Source organism: Oncorhynchus keta, chromosome 10 (genome assembly GCF_023373465.1).
Source record: "Oncorhynchus keta strain PuntledgeMale-10-30-2019 chromosome 10, Oket_V2, whole genome shotgun sequence".
Classification (NCBI taxonomy): Eukaryota; Metazoa; Chordata; class Actinopteri; order Salmoniformes; family Salmonidae; genus Oncorhynchus; species Oncorhynchus keta.
In genome coordinates, this window is record NC_068430.1 from 9,258,062 (window position 1) to 9,276,418 (window position 18,357).

Genomic DNA, 18,357 nt, shown 5'->3' on the forward strand with positions numbered 1-18,357 from the left:
GAGAGAGAGGAAGGGAGAGAGAAAGAGAAAGAAAGAGAGACAGAGAGAGAGAGAGAGAGAGAGAGAGAGAGAGAGAGAGAGAGAGAGAGAGAGAGAGAGAGAGAGAGAGAGAGAGAGAGAGAGAGAGAGAGAGAAAGAAAGAGAGCGAGAGAGAAGAAGGTAGAGAGAAAGAGAAAGAGAAAGAAAGAGAGACAGAGAGAGAGAGAGAGAGAGAGAAAGGGAGAGAGAGCATGCAAGAGGGGGTGGGAGAGAGAGGGGAAGGGAGAGAGAAAGAGAAAGAGGGAGAGAGAAAGAGAGAGTGAGAGCGCGTGAGAGGGGGTGGGAGAGAGAGGAAGGGAGAGAGAAAGAGAAAGAGGGAGAGAGAAAGAGAGAGAGCGCGTGAGAGGGGAAGGGAGAGAGAAAGAGAAAGAGAAAGAGGGAGAGAGAAAGAGAGAGAGAGAGCGCGTGAGAGGGGGTGGGAGAGAGAGAGGAAGGGAGAGAGAGTGAAAAAGCGAGAGAGACTGTCACACTGTTCATAGACCCCTCTTGTTTCTGACAGTATGTTACATCATTTGTGTGGCTTTTACATATCTGAGACAGTGGAAGAACAGTTAACAAATTCAAAATGGACAGAGAATGTATAGCTGGAGAGTGTATGAGTCCAACATCAAACTGTGAGACTGGTATTTTATCCAGCGCCACTCAAATCAGAGACGGACTGTAAAAAACCAAAACATTTTTCCATCACAGAGACAATAAATGATGATCACAAACACATGCTGGCACACGCACAAGGGAGGGACTGTAAAATACACTTTTTACCATCACATAGACAACAATTTAGGATTTTAGATGTATTTCCCAAGATCCTCTGGTGCCCCCCCCCCCTCGCTCTGATTGGCTAATTGTCTAATCATTACCACATAGAACCACACATTCTATTTGATGTGTTTATCACTGCACAGAACCATTAACCTTGATGGGGTTTATACAATATACATTATTACATATAACCATTCATCTACATTATTACATATAACCATTAACCTTGATGGGGTTTACACAATCTACATTATTACATAGAACCATTAATCTACATTATTACATATACTAATTAATCTTGATGGGGTTTACACAATATACATTATTATATATAACCATTAATCTTGACGGGGTTTATACAATCTACATTATTACATAGAACCCCTCACTAAAGATGGAGCTCTGCTGTGTGTGGCTTTGATAGTAGTTTCCCAACAGATATTTGCAGCATTGGCACAGGAATATCTTAACCTGATATAGTATTTGTCTTCTTGACTTTCATGACTATTCATGAAACATCAAATGAAGCCAAACACTAACAAAACAAACACACCGTCAACATAAACACCAAAAGTTGATGCCGTATAAAATGACAGGGTTTTGTAGAGTACGAGGTCTGTGTACAGACTGAATGAGATAGGATTTATTTAAATGTCTGTGTACAGACTGAATGAGATAGGATTTATTTATTTAAATGTCTGTGTACAGACTGAATGAGACAGGATTTATTTATTTAAATGTCTGTGTACAGACTGAATGAGACAGGATTTATTTATTTAAATGTCTGTGTACAGACTGAGTGAGATAGGATTTATTTATTTAAATGTCTGTGTACAGACTGAATGAGATAGGATTTATTCATTTAAATGTCTGTGTACAGACTGAATGAGATAGGATTTATTTATTTAAATGTCTGTGTACAGACTGAATGATATAGGATTTATTTATTTAAATGTCTGTGTACAGACTGAATGAGATAGGATTTATTTATTTAAATGTCTGTGTACAGACTGAATGAGATAGGATTTATTTATTTAAATGTCTGTGTACAGACTGAATGAGATAGGATTTATTCATTTAAATGTCTGTGTACAGACTGAATGAGACAGGATTTATTCATTTAAATGTCTGTGTACAGACTGAATGAGACAGGATTTATTTATTTAAATGTCTGTGTACAGACTGAATGAGATAGGATGTATTTATTTAAATGTCTGTGTACAGACTGAATGAGATATTTAAATGTCTGTGTACAGACTTTATTTATTTAAATGTCTGTGTACAGACTGAATGAGACAGGATTTATTTATTTAAATGTCTGTGTACAGACTGAATGAGATAGGATGTATTTATTTAAATGTCTGTGTACAGACTGAATGAGATAGGATTTATTTATTTAAATGTCTGTGTACAGACTGAATGAGATAGGATTTATTTATTTAAATGTCTGTGTACAGACTGAATGAGATAGGATTTATTTATTTAAATGTCTGTGTACAGACTGAATGAGATAGGATTTATTTATTTAAATGTCTGTGTACAGACTGAATGAGATAGGATGTATTTATTTAAATGTCTGTGTACAGACTGAATGAGATAGGATTTATTTATTTAAATGTCTGTGTACAGACTGAATGAGATAGGATTTATTTATTTAAATGTCTGTGTACAGACTGAATGAGATAGGATTTATTTATTTAAATGTCTGTGTACAGACTGAATGAGACAGGATTTATTTATTTAAATGTCTGTGTACAGACTGAATGAGATAGGATTTATTTATTTAAATGTCTGTGTACAGACTGAATGAGATAGGATTTATTTATTTAAATGTCTGTGTACAGACTGAATGAGATAGGATTTATTCATTTAAATGTTTTCCCGAAAGTCTCCAGTTCATATGTGTAACCTTAACCCAACAACACATTAAACTGTTGCATGTGAATTCTCATGCCTGCGATGTCGATAACCAAGGAGTTTACTGGCATGTTTAAGTCTTTAAATCTAGCGTTATGACTGGGTTTTCTTTTTTTTAACTTCTGTTCTATTTAACTATTTAAATATCTAGGTTTGACTTGAAAAGCAAAGTCAAATTGAAAGGACCCCTCTGGTTTTTCTGTCTTACGTGATTGTGTTGACACAGAGAGTGAGCAGATGAGTTCATGTTTGGGGAGCCCACTGCTATATACAAAAGAGTCATCTTTATGGCCACGGCACACTTGCATCGTTCCCACTGACTGAATATACAGAAGAGCTGAGGTGACTAAACTGAGGTGTGACCTTTGTCGTTCTGACTGCGATGCTCTGACTGTCGTGGGGAGGTGGGCCAGTGGGCTCGGAGGGGGGGGGAGGTGGGCCAGTGGGCTCGGAGGGGGGAGGGGAGGTGGGCCAGTGGGCTCGGAGGGGGGGAGGTGGGCCAGTGGGCTCGGAGGGGGTGGGGGGGCTCGGAGGGGGTGGGGGGAGTGGGCCAGTGGGCTCGGAGGGGGGGCAGGGGCTTGGAGGGGGGAGGTGGGCCAGTGGGCTCGGAGGGGGGGTAGCTCACTGATGATGCATTCTACTATTCATCACATCTGCTCTCCTCTGCTTCTCTCACAGTATGCATGCTCCAGCTGACCTGCACTGTTCACAATGCCCCCCCCACCACCTCCGCTAACTTCACTAGTCATAAACAATCTACTCTTCACTGTCTTATTGCCAGGTAGAGGAGACACAGAGGGACGTTCCAGCTCTGCTGTGTTCTATAAAGACTTGCCTGGTAGAGACGATAAGCATCTCTCACTGAAGCTAATGTCATTACTGTCATGGTACGACTGATACAACACGGATATTAATATGGTGAGTGTTCTTGTTGTGAGGCAGTCATCAAAACAGTCCCCTGAGGGCTGACTGATCAGCCTTAACAATGATGCAGCACCAAGAGCGTCATAAACGGTTACAATATGACTCAGGCATCCCATCCCACGTTACATGCAAAATGGCTCTCCTCTCCTCATTCTCTCCTCTCCTCTCAGCCTCTCCTGTCCCCTCATTCTCTCCTGTCCCCTCATTCTCTCCTCTCCTCTCAGCCTCTCATCTCCTCTCCTGTCCCCTCATTCTCTCCTGTCCCCTCATTCTCTCCTCTCCTCTCCTGTCCCCTCATTCTCTCCTCTCAGCCTCTCCTCTCCTCTCCTGTCCCCTCATTCTCTCCTCTCCTCTCAGCCTCTCCTCTCCTGTCCCCTCATTCTCTCCTGTCCCCTCATTCTCCCCTCTCAGCCTCTCCTCTCCTCTCCTGTCCCCTCATTCTCTCCTGTCCCCTCATTCTCCCCTCTCAGCCTCTCCTCTCCTCTCCTCTCCTGTCCCCTCATTCTCTCCTCTCAGCCTCTCCTCTCCTCTCCTGTCCCCTCATTCTCTCCTCTCCTCTCAGCCTCTCCTCTCCTCTCCCCTCATTCTCTCCTCTCCGCCTCTCCTCTCCTCTCAGCCTCTCCTCTCCTCTCAGCCTCTCGTCCCCTCATCCCTCCTCTCCTCTCCTCTCCTCTCAGCCTCTCCTCTCCTGTCCTCTCCTGTCCTCTCCTCTCCTCTCCTGTCCTCTCCTGTCCTCTCCTCTCCTCTCAGACTCTCCTCTCCTCTAAGCCTCTCATCCCCTCATCCCTCCTCTCCTCTCCTCTCAGCCTCTCCTCTCCTGTCTCCTCTCCTCTCAGCCTCTCCTCTCCTCTCCTCTCCTCTCCTCTCCTCTCCTCTCCTCTCCTCTCCTCTCCTCTCCTGTCCTGTCTCCTCTCCTCTCCTCTCCTCTCCTACCCCCTGCACTGTTCAACCTCTTGGATTTATATGTTCTGACTCAATATACAAGAGTCTGAAGAATGCACTCGCTATTCAAATAAATAAATCAAGTTTTCAGATAATGAAAGCCATCCCTGGGCCGGGTACTGCACATGAGGCGCACTGTCACTCACTGTCATGGGAGAGAAAATTAGATTCAATTTGTGAGGTAATGCAGACCAGACCATGGCTCTCTCTCTCTGCTTGGTTCGGGACTGACTGTATAGCAGAGTCTCATATGGCACTCTATTCCCCATATAGACTAGACCAACAGAATAAACCAATAGACTAGACCAATAGACTAGACAAACAGAATAGACCAATAGAATAGACCAATAGAATAGACCAATGGACTAGACCAATAGACTAGACTAATAGAATAGACCAATAGAATAAACCAATAGAATAGAATAGACCAATAGAATAGACCAATAGACTAGACCAACAGACTAGACCAACAGACCAATAGACTAGACCAACAGACTAGACCAATAGACCAATAGACTAGACCAACAGACGAGACCAATAGAGTAAGACTAGACCAATAGACTAGACCAATAGACAAATATAATAGACTAATAGACTAGACCAATAGACTAGACCAATAGACTAGACCAACAGAATAGACCAATAGACTAGACCAATAGACTAGACCAACAGAGTAATAGACTAGACCAATAGACTAGACCAATAGAGTAATAGACTAGACCAATAGACTAGACCAATAGACCAATAGAATAGACCAATAGACTAGACCAATAGACTAGACCAATAGACCAATAGACTAGACCAATAGACTAGACCAATAGACTAGACCAATAGACCAATAGACTAGACCAATAGACTAGACCAATAGACTAGACCAATAGACTAGACCAATAGACTAGACCAACAGACTAGACCAATAGACCAATAGACTAGACCAATAGACTAGACCAACAGACTAGACCAATAGACTAGACCAATAGACTAGACCAATAAACCAATAGACTAGACCAATAGACTAGACCAACAGACGAGACCAATAGACCAATAGACTAGACCAATAGACTAGACCAATAGACTAGACCAACAGAATCGACCAACAGAATAGACCAATATAATAGACCAATAGAATAGACCAACAGAATAGACCAATAGACTAGACCAACAGAATAGACCAATAGAATAGACCAACAGAATAGACCAACAGAATAGACCAATAGAATAGACCAATAGAATAGACCAACAGAATAGACCAACAGAATAGACCAACAGAATAGACCAATAGAATAGACCAACAGAATAGACCAATAGACTAGACCAACAGAATAGACCAATAGACTAGACCAATAGAATAGACCAACAGAATAGACCAATAGAATAGACCAACAGAATAAACCAATAGACCAATAGAATAGACCAATAGACTAGACCAATAGACTAGACCAATAGAATAGACCAATAGACCAATAGACTAGACCAACAGAATAGACCAATAGACGAATATACTAGACCAATAGAATAGACCAATATAATAGACCAATAGAATAGACCAATAGACCAATAGACTAGACCAACAGAATAGACCAATAGAATAGACCAATAGAATAGCCCAATAGAATAGACCAATAGAATAGACCAATAGAATAGACCAATAGAATAGACCAATAGACCAACAGAATAGACCAATAGACTAGACCAATAGAATAGACCAATAGACTAGACCAACAGAATAGACCAATAGAATAGACCAATAGAATAGACCAATAGAATAGACCAATAGACCAACATAATAGACCAATAGAATAGACCAATAGAATAGACCAATAGAATAGACCAATAGACCAACAGAATAGACCAATAGAATAGACCAATAGAATAGACCAATAGACCAATAGACTAGACCAACAGAATAGACCAATAGACTAGACCAACATAATAGACCAATAGACTAGACCAATAGACTAGACCAACAGAATAGACCAATAGACTAGACCAATAGACTAGACCAATAGACCAATAGACTAGACCAACAGACTAGACCAACAGACTAGACCAATAGAATAGACCAATAGAATAGACCATTAGAATAGACCAATAGACCAATAGACTAGACCAATAGACTAGAACAATAGACTAGACCAATAGAATAGACCAATAGACTAGACCAACAGAATAGACCAATAGAATAGACCAATAGACCAATAGAATAGACCAATAGACTAGACCAACAGAATAGACCAATAGAATAGCCCCCAATAAAATAAGCGTACAAAAAAAAACGATTAAAAAAAATGTTGGATTAAATGGAAAATATAGACTAACACACTTCCCTTGTCTGCATTGTGTTACTTAGCACACCCAGACCATTAGCACACCCAGACCATTGTGTTACTTAGCACACCCATACCATTGTGTTACTTAGCACACCCAGACCATTGTGTTACTTAGCACACCCAGACCATTGTGTTACTTAGCACACCCAGACCATTGTGTTACTTAGCACACCCAGACCATTGTGGTACTTAGCACACCCAGACCATTGTGGTACTTAGCACACCCAGACCATTGTGTTACTTAGCACACCCAGACCCTTGTGGTACTTAGCACACCCAGACCCTTGTGGTACTTAGCACACCCAGACCATTGTGTTACTTAGCACACCCAGACCCTTGTGGTACTTAGCACACCCATACCCTTGTGGTACTTAGCACACCCAGACCATTGTGTTACTTAGCACACACAGACCATTGTGTTACTTAGCACACCCAGACCATTGTGTTACTTAGCACACCCAGACCATTGTGTTACTTAGCACACCCAGACCCTTGTGGTACTTAGCACACCCAGACCATTGTGTTACTTAGCACACCCAGACCATTGTGTTACTTAGCACACCCAGACCATTGTGTTACCTAGCCACACCCAGACCCTTGTGGTACTTAGCACACCCAGACCATTGTGTTACTTAGCACACCCAGACCCTTGTGGTACTTAGCACACCCAGACCATTGTGTTACTTAGCACACCCAGACCATTGTGTTACTTAGCACACCCAGACCCTTGTGGTACTTAGCACACCCAGACCATTGTGTTACTTAGCACACCCAGACCATTGTGTTACTTAGCACACCCAGACCATTGTGTTACTTAGCACACCCAGACCATTGTGTTACTTAGCACACCCAGACCATTGTGTTACTTAGCACACCCAGACCATTGTGTTACTTAGCACACCCAGACCATTGTGTTACTTAGCACACCCAGACCATTGTGTTACTTACCACACCCAGACCATTGTGTTACTTAGCACACCCAGACCATTGTGTTACTTAGCACACCCAGACCATTGTGTTACTTAGCACACCCAGACCATTGTGTTACTTAGCACACCCAGACCATTGTGTTACTTAGCACACCCAGACCATTGTGTTACTTAGCACACCCAGACCATTGTGTTACTTAGCACACCCAGACCATTGTGTTACTTAGCACACCCAGACAAGAGTTATCTGCACTTTCATACGGAAGACTCTTCTTCTGACATAACACCAATAAAATAAATCTGTATCTCGACGCTCTGAAGAATTAGAAATGACATCGACAATTGTACAGCAGGTGACGTGTAAGTCATAGGACGAGGACACATCGACAGTAAACGGCAACAATATTTCTCAAGACAGTCAGAGGAATCCGTAAAGGTGGCTGAGCAAAACACCTGCTTGTTCAGTGTAGTGATGAACTAGCAACACAAGTAATATACAGTGATTTAACTTAGCTTGTGCAATTTCGATAAAAATCATCTTTACTAAAAATAAATGCAGATGTTTTTTTTAAAGACATATTCTAGCTCTCCAGACATTTCTCCGTTATAAAATAGATATAACTGTATCATTGTTTCGATTCAAATATATATTTAAACTGAAACAACCCAAGAAACTATTTCTCACTCGATCACCAAAAGGACAACTACTACTTTACACGAGCCCCGGAGTGAGACAGACACACAGAGACACACCAGAACAAGCAGGACATATAGTTACACTAGCCTACCTATGATCACAGTAGCAAAGACAGAAATCCATAGTGTGTTTATCCATAGTTCAGCAGTGTTGATGAGGATGATGAAGATGATGAAGAGGACATTTTTGAGATGAGCTTGCCAAAAACACGAACACAGAGCAATGTCTGCAAATACCAAAGTGTCTTTTTTACATTCTTACAATGAGTCAGAGGTACGGTGTACCACATCTAAGAACAAACACCTCCCACTACATCTCTTCTATCAACACTGTCAGTCTGTCTGTCAGGCAAGCAGGCCCACTGCTCTCTCTGCCCTCGTTTGGACTGGTCTAACAGACAGGTCCATTTCTCTCTCTCTCTCTCTGCCCTCGTTTGGACTGATCTGACAGACAGACAGGTCCATTTCTCTCTCTTTCTCTGCCCTCGTGTGGACTGGTCTGACAGACAGACAGGTCCACTGCTCTCTCTCTGCCCTCGTTGGGACTGGTCTGACAGATAGACAGGTCCACTGCTCTCTCTCTGCCCTCGTTGGGACTGGTCTAACAGACAGACAGGTCCACTGCTCTCTCTGCCCTCGTTGGGACTGGTCTAACAGACAGACAGGTCCACTGCTCTCTCTCTGCCCTCGTTTGGACTGGTCTGACAGATAGACAAGTCCACTGCTCTCTCTCTGCCCTCGTTTGGACTGGTCTGACAGACAGACAGGTCCACTGCTCTCTCTCTGCCCTCGTTTGGACTGGTCTGACAGACAGACAGGTCCACTGCTCTCTCTCTGCCCTCGTTGGGACTGGTCTAACAGACAGACAGGTCCACTGCTCTCTCTCTGCCCTCGTTTGGACTGGTCTGACAGATAGACAAGTCCACTGCTCTCGTTTGGACTGGTCTGCCCACGCTTTGGACTGGTCTGACAGACAGGTACTGACTGGTCTGACAGACAGACAGGTCTGCTCTCTGCCCTCGTTTGGACTGGTCTGACAGATAGACAGGTCCACTGCTCTCTCTCTGCCCTCGTTTGGACTGGTCTGACAGACAGACAGGTCCACTGCTCTCTCTCTGCCCTCGTTTGGACTGGTCTGACAGACAGACAGGTCCACTGCTCTCTCTCTGCCCTCGTTGGGACTGGTCTGACAGACAGACAGGTCCACTGCTCTCTCTCTGCCCTCGTTGGGACTGGTCTGACAGACAGACAGGTCCACTGCTCTCTCTCTGCCCTCGTTGGGACTGGTCTAACTGCAGCCAGAGAGACAGAACATTATATTAAAGCAGATGGTATAGAATAAGTCTATGTTTTCTATAAATTCTAAACAGGTAAAAGATTAGATATCAACTACAGACTAATGTCTGTGGCCACACATATTCAACTTATACGCAGAATATCCATTTTCTATTGTTCAATTGATTGGTGATAGAAGAGGAAGATGACTGAACATTCATGATTGATAAAGCCTTATATTTACCTGCAGCTTTATGACATTCCTGCTGTCTATTCATGGTTTAAAAAAAATAACCTACATGTTATTAACAGTACAAATACTGTTCAGCAAGTGTCTATATTTTGTATAACATCAGATGCATGATTGATAGGGGTGGAAACCATATGTTATCATTCATATAGCGTGTTGATCAGTAACGTCTGTGGCTTCTCTCTGCAAATGTGTGGGTGGGGAAAAGAGATAACGAGAGAGAGAAAAAAGGAGAGGGTGAAAGAGAGGGAGAGAGACAGAGAGAGAGGAGAGAGAGAGGGAGAGAGAGAAAGAGAGAGCGAGGGCGAGAGTTCCTTTCAATGAGAATGACAGATCTATAACTCACATTTCTATGTGCATTTGGTCAGGTGGCCCCAAAAGTTACACACTGTAGCTTTAATGAGAAATCCTCACTAACCTAAAAAGACACAAACACATCCCCCACACAACCATAAAAACACATCACGTGTCACAACAACCTCCACACGATGACATTACACTACATCCTACAGAGAGTGGCAGAGAGAGAGAGAGAGAGAGAGAGACAGAGGAGAGAGAGAGAGGAGAGAGTGGCAGAGAGAGAGAGAGAGAGAGACAGAGGAGAGAGAGAGAGGAGAGAGTGGCAGAGAGAGAGAGAGAGAGAGAGAGGAGAGAGAGAGAGGAGAGAGTGGCAGAAGAGAGAGAGAGAGAGAGAGAGAGAGAGAGAGGAGAGAGAGAGAGAGAGAGAGAGAGAGAGAGAGAGAGAGAGAGAGAGAGAGAGAGACAGAGGAGAGAGAGAGAGGAGAGAGTGGCAGAGAGAGAGAGAGAGAGAGAGAGAGAGAGAGAGAGAGAGAGAGAGAGAGAGAGAGAGAGAGAGAGAGAGAGAGAGAGAGAGAGAGAGAGGCAGAGAGAGAGAGAGAGAGAGAGAGAGAGAGACAGAGAGAGAGAGAGAGAGAGAGAGAGAGAGAGAGAGAGAGAGAGGAGAGAGAGGCAGAGAGAGAGAGGAGAGAGAGAGAGGGACAGAGAGAGAGAGAGGGACAGAGAGACACAGAGAGACACACACAGAGAGAGAGAGAGAGAGAGAGAGAGAGAGAGAGAGAGAGAGAGAGAGAGAGAGAGAGAGAGAGAGAGAGAGAGAGAGAGAGAGAGAGAGAGAAAGAGAGAGAAAGAGAGAGAGAGTTCCTTTCAGATCCTCCCACGATATTGCAATGAGAGAAGATAGTGGGGAAAGTCCCTGAGCAACCTCTGAATACAGCTCACAGCACGACCAGCAAGTCAGCTAGGAGTCCAGACCTACTGCATCTAGTCAGCTAGGAGTCCAGAACTACTGCATCTAGTCAGCTAGGAGTCCAGAACTACTGCATCTAGTCAGCTAGGAGTCCAGACCTGCTGCATCTAGTCAGCTAGGAGTCCAGAACTACTGCATCTAGTCAGCTAGGAGTCCAGACCTGCTGCATCTAGTCAGCTAGGAGTCCAGAACTACTGCATCTAGTCAGCTAGTAGTCCAGAACTACTGCATCTAGTCAGCTAGGAGTCCAGAACTACTGTATCTAGTCAGCTAGGAGTCCAGAACTACTGCATCTAGTCAGCTAGAGTCCAGACCTACTGCATCTAGTCAGCTAGGAGTCCAGAACTACTGTATCTAGTCAGCTAGGTCAGCTAGTCCAGACCTACTACTGCATCTAGTCAGCTTGGAGTCCAGACCTACTGCATCTAGTCAGCTAGGAGTCCAGACCTTACTGCATCTAGTCAGCTAGGAGTCCAGAACTACTGCATCTAGTCAGCTAGGAGTCCAGACCTACTGCATCTAGTCAGCTAGGAGTCCAGAACTACTGCATCTAGTCAGCTAGGAGTCCAGAACTACTGCATCTAGTCAGCTAGGAGTCCAGACCTGCTGCATCTAGTCAGCTAGGAGTCCAGAACTACTGCATCTAGTCAGCTAGGAGTCCAGACCTTACTGCATCTAGTCAGCTAGGAGTCCAGACCTACTGCATCTAGTCAGCTAGGAGTCCAGACCTTACTGCATCTAGTCAGCTAGGAGTCCAGACCTACTGCATCTAGTCAGCTAGGAGTCCAGACCTTACTGCATCTAGTCAGCTAGGAGTCCAGACCTTACTGCACCTAGTCAGTTAGGAGTCCAGAACTACTGCATCTAGTCAGCTAGGAGTCCAGACCTACTGCACCTAGTCAGCTAGGAGTCCAGACCTACTGCATCTAGTCAGCTAGGAGTCCAGAACTACTGCATCTAGTCAGCTAGGAGTCCAGACCTTACTGCATAAAAAGACACTCAGCGCACCGTCCCTGATCAGTCACTCTCGTCCTCAGAAAGCATGTTGTAATAGGTAAAATGCCATCCCCCTATCAAAGCATCCATGCACAGATTGAGGTGTCAGAGATGGATATTTGAACACAGAAAAGAAAGAAAGAAGGGAACAGTATGGAAGAAGCAGCAGGCGACCCCTAGTTTGGGAAGCACTAAACCCAGTACAGGAAGAGGCCCCCCTCCGTTCTGCTCTGAACCAACCAGAGGCTCCCCTCCGTTCTGCTCTGATCCAACCAGAGCCCCCCCTTCCGTTCTGCTCTGAACCAACCAGAGGCCCCCTTCCATTCTGTTCTGAACCAACCAGAGGCCCCCTTTCATTCTGTTCTGAACCAACCAGCGGCTCCCCTCCGTTCTGCTCTGAACCAACCAGAGGCCCCCTTCCATTCTGCTCTGAACCAACCAGAGGTTCCCCTCCGTTCTGCTCTGAACCAACCAGAGGCTCCCCTCCGTTCTGCTCTGATCCAACCAGAGCCCCCCTTCCGTTCTGCTCTGAACCAACCAGAGGCTCCCCTCCGTTCTGCTCTGAACCAACCAGAGGCCCCCCCTTCCTTTCTGCTCTGAACCAACCAGAGGCTCCCCTCCTTTGTGCTCTGAACCAACCAGAGGCTCCCCCTCCGTTCTGCTCTGAACCAACCAGAGCCCCCCCCCCTTCCGTTCTGTTCTGAACCAACCAGAGGCCCCCCTCTGTTCTGCTCTGAACCAACCAGAGGCCCCCCTCCCTTCTGCTCTGGTGAGACAGAAACAATGTACATATTATACAGTTGGAACTTATGCATGCAAGGGAATGGCTAGCCCTCCAAACAGGGCACGTCATAAGGATGAGCTTTTTAACGGCTGGATATAGAATTATCGCAATGAGGATTGTGGGGATGTAAAGTTAAAACAAACCTTGTTAACAAACCTTGTTCTTCAAAAAATATTTTGTACCCACATAGCACTGGAAGTTTGAAAGTCCATATGCCTACCAATGGAAAGAGGAGCTTTCTGATTGGATATCCCTCATCAACACGTTTCAACTCAAAGGTCTTCTGCATTCAACATGACAGTGAGATCTAATAGATTAGAAGATGAAAGTGCAGAGTACCTATCTACTGTATCTATCTAGCTACATATCTAGCTACTGTATCTATCTAGCTACATATCTAGCTACTGTATCTATCGAGCTACATATCTAGCTACTGTATCTATCTAGCTACATATCTAGCTACTGTATCTATCTAGCTACATATCTAGCTACTGTAACTATCTAGCTACATGCGGGGGCGGCAGGGTAGCCTAGTGGTTAGAGCATTGAACTGGTAACTGGAAGGTTGCAAGTTCAAACCCCTGAGCTGACAAGGTACAAATCTGTTGTTCTGCCCCTGAACAGGCAGTTAACCCACAGTTCCTAGGCCGTCATTTAAAATAAGAATTTGTTCTTAACTGACTTGCCTAAAGGTAAAATAAAATAAAAATACCTACCTACTATATCTATCTACTATATCTAGCTAGCTATCTATCTACTATATCTAGCTAGTTACATATATATATATACTGTATCTATCTAGCTAACATATCTAGCAACATATCTATCTAGCTACAAATGTATTTATTTCACCTTTATTTAACCAGGTAGACCAGTTGAGAACAAGTTCTCATTTACAACTGCGACCTGGCCAAGATAAAGCAAAGCAGTTCGACACATATAACAACACAGAGTTACACATGGAGTAAAACAAACATACAGTCAATAATACAATAGAAAAATAAGTCTATATACAATGTGAGCAAATGAGGTGAAATAAGGGAGGTAAATGCAAAAAAAAGACAGAGTCGAAAGCCTTGGCCAGGTCGATGAATACGGCTGCACAGTAATGTCTCTCATCGATGGCGTTTATGATGTCGTTTAGGACCTTGAGCGTGGCTGAGGTGCACCCGTGACCAGCTCTGAAACCAGATTGCATAGCGGAGAAGGTACGGTGGGATTCTAAATGGTCGGTAATCTGTTTGTTGACTTGGCTTTCGAAGACCTTAGAAAAGCAGGGTAGGATAGATAGTCTGTAGCAGTTTGGGTCTAGAGTGTCTCCCCCTTTGAAGAGGGGGATTACCGCGGCAGCTTTCCAATCTTTGGGAATCTCAGACGACACGAAAGAGAGGTTGAAAAGGCTAGTAATAGGTGTTGCAACAATTTCGGCAGATAGTTTTAGAAAGAAAGGGTCCAGATTGTCTAGCCCGGCTGATTTGTAGGGGTGAGAGAGAGCCTGAGCACTGTGAAGAAGAGAGGCTGAGCACTGTGAAGGGGTGAGGCTGAGCACTGTGAAGGAGAGGCTGAGCACCATGAAGAAGAGAGGCTGAGCACCGTGAAGAAGAGAGGCTGAGCACTGTGAAGGAGAGAGGCTGAGCACTGTGAAGGAGAGAGGCTGAGCACTGTGAAGGAGAGAGGCTGAGCACTGTGAAGGAGAGAGGCTGGGCACTGTGAAGAAGAGAGGCTGAGCACTGTGAAGAAGAGAGGCTGAGCACTGTGAAGGGGAGAGGCTGAGCACTGTGAAGGGGAGAGGCTAAGCACTGTGAAGGGGTGAGGCTGAGCACTGTGAAGGAGAGAGGCTGAGCACTGTGAAGAAGAGAGGCTGAGCACTGTGAAGAAGAGAGGCTGAGCACTGTGAAGGAGAGAGACTGAGGACTGTGAAGGAGAGAGGCTGAGCACTGTGAAGGAGAGAGGCTGGGCACTGTGAAGGAGAGAGGCTGAGCACTGTGAAGGAGAGAAGCTGAGCACTGTGAAGAAGAGAGGCTGAGCACTGTGAAGGGGAGAGGCTGAGCACTGTGAAGGAGAGAGGCTGAGCACTGTGAAGGAGAGAGGCTGAGCACTGTGAAGGAGAGAGGCTGAGCACTGTGAAGAAGAGAGGCTGAGCACTGTGAAGGGGAGAGGCTGAGCACTGTGAAGGAGAGAGGCTGGGCACTGTGAAGGAGAGAGGCTGAGCACTGTGAAGGAGAGAGGCTGAGCACTTTGAAGGAGAGAGGCTGAGCACTGTGAAGGAGAGAGGCCGAGCACTGTGAAGGAGAGAGGCTGAGCACTGTGAAGAAGAGAGGCTGAGCACTGTGAAGGGGAGAGGCTGAGCACTGTGAAGGGGAGAGGCTGAGCACTGTGAAGGGGAGAGGCTAAGCACTGTGAAGGGGTGAGGCTGAGCACTGTGAAGGAGAGAGGCCGAGCACTGTGAAGGAGAGAGGCTGGGCACTGTGAAGGAGAGAGGCTGGGCACTGTGAAGGAGAGAGGCTGAGCACTGTGAAGGAGAGAGTCTGAGCACTGTGAAGGAGAGAGGCTGAGCACTGTGAAGGAGGGAGGCTGAGCACTGTGAAGGGGAGAGGCTGAGCACTGTGAAGGAGGGAGGCTGAGCACTGTCTGAGAAAGACAAGAGCAGAAAGGTGCGAGACGAGACAAATAGATAAAGAACATTTATTTTAAAGTATTCAACAAGGTCTTCACATAAACAACAATTAGCGGAAATCATCTTGACAGCAAACCAAGAAAACCACACTAGCCTTCTCACCATTTACACAAATGCTCTAAAAATGTGTGTGTGTGTGTGTGTGTGTGTGTGTGTATGTATGCAATGTCGGTGAGTGGAGTTGGTTAGAGCAAGAATTGTAGACTATTTTGAGGCGTCCTGCCTTACCCCTGTGCGGCTGTGCCTTGCCTGAGCTCTGCTCTGCTCCATGTATGTTGGGTTGGGTTGGAAGGCATGGAGGGACCCGTCCCACACACCGACCACAACACAAATACACACACACACACACACACACACACACACACACACACACACACACACACACACACACACACACACACACACACACACACACACACACACACACACACACACACACACACACACACACACACACACACGCACACACACACACTGAACCACACCGCATATGAATCAAAAACCCAACTGCAGTTGGGCTCATTAACTGCTCTGTCATCTCCCAGGCTCTCACACCACTCTATAAATGGCTTTTGGGGAGGGGGGCACATTAAAGTGCTTCATTGCATCTTTCAGTTCTTTCTGATGTGGGTTCTTTACTTTTTTACCATTTGAACGAAACCACACTGGTGTTTCTGTGTATAGAATATGAACACAATCTCCCGGGGAAACACAACAGGTTTTAATATGGTGGAGATACATAATATCTCCTCTTTTGAGTTTAACAGATACGTGGGATAGTTCTGTGTTTCCATTCTGGTTGAGTTGCAACTTATTTTATGTTGTGTTCTGAGAGATCATGAGGGTTGAGGTTTGGATGGTATGCCTGGTATTCACAACACGTTTGACTAAATCCCAAATGTAGTGCGCTGCTTCTGACAAGGACCCATAGGGCTCTGGTTTAATGTAGTGCGCTGCTTCTGACCAGGACCCATAGGGCTCTGGTTTAATGTAGTGCGCTGCTTCTGACCAGGACCTATAGGGCTCTGGTTTAATGTAGTGCGCTGCTTCTGACCAGGACCCATAGGGCTCTGGTTTAATGTAGTGCACTGCTTCTGACCAGGACCCATAGGGCTCTGGTTTAATGTAGTGCACTGCTTCTGACCAGGACCCATAGGGCTCTGGTTTAATGTAGTGCACTGCTTCTGACCAGGACCCATAGGGCTCTGGTTTAATGTAGTGCACTGCTTCTGACCAGGACCCATAGGGCTCTGGTTTAATGTAGTGCACTGCTTCTGACCAGGACCCATAGGGCTCTGGTTTAATGTAGTGCACTGCTTCTGACCAGGACCCATAGGGCTCTGGTTTAATGTAGTGCGCTGCTTCTGACCAGGACCCATAGGGCTCTGGTTTAATGTAGTGCACTGCTTCTGACCAGGACCCATAGGGCTCTGGTTTAATGTAGTGCACTGCTTCTGACCAGGACCCATAGGGCTCTGGTTTAATGTAGTGCACTGCTTCTGACCAGGACCCATAGGGCTCTGGTTTAATGTAGTGCACTGCTTTTGACCAGGACCCATAGGGCTCTGGTTTAATGTAGTGCACTGCTTCTGACCAGGACCCATAGGGCTCTGGTTTAATGTAGTGCACTGCTTCTGACCAGGACCCATAGGGCTCTGGTTTAATGTAGTGCACTGCTTCTGACCAGGACCCATAGGGCTCTGGTTTAATGTAGTGCACTTTATAGGGAATAGGGGCCAGTCCTCACACACTTTATAGGGAATAGGGGCCAGTCCTCACACACTTTATAGGGAATAGGGGCCAGTCCTCACACACTTTATAGGGAATAGGGCCAGTCCTCACACACTTTATAGGGAATAGGGCCAGTCCTCACACACTTTATAGGGAATAGGGGCCAGTCCTCACACACTTTATAGGGAATAGGGGCCAGTCCTCACACACTTTATAGGGAATAGGGCCAGTCCTCACACACTTTATAGGGAATAGGGCCAGTCCTCACACACTTTATAGGGAATAGGGGCCAGTCCTCACACACTTTATAGGGAATAGGGGCCAGTCCTCACACACTTTATAGGGAATAAGGGCCAGTCCTCACACACTAAGGAATAAAATGTTACATTCAAATCAACAAAGACTTTGCTTAGTCGACCATAAATATACAACAGGAGCACATTTAAACATCTAGTAAATATTGACTAAATCTATACAACAGGAGCACATTTAAACATCTAGTAAATATTGACTAAATCTATACAACAGGAGCACATTTAAACATCTAGTAACACCCTGTGTCTCTGTCCACCTGTCTCCCTGTGTCTCTGTCTCCCTGTCCCCCTGTGTCTCTGTCTCCCTGTCCCCCTGTGTCTCTGTCCACCTGTCTCCCTGTCACCCTGTGTCTCTGTCCACCTGTCCCCCTGTGTCTCTGTCTCCCTGTCCCCCTGTGTCTCTGTCCCCCTGTCTCCCTGTCCCCATGTGTCTCTGTCTCCCTGTCCCCCTGTGTCTCTGTCTCCCTGTCCCCCTGTCCTCCTGTCTCCCTGTCCTCCGGTGTCTCTGTCTCCCTGTCCCCCTG

At 45.5% G+C, this 18,357-nt stretch overlaps 1 protein-coding gene across 1 annotated transcript in view; it reads right to left on the minus strand.

Annotated features, from left to right (window-relative positions):
- Positions 1–18,357, minus strand: part of LOC118376290 (zinc finger E-box-binding homeobox 2-like) — a 74,782-nt gene that overhangs the window by 15,181 nt on the left and 41,244 nt on the right. The gene's annotated exons all lie outside the window — the stretch shown is intronic.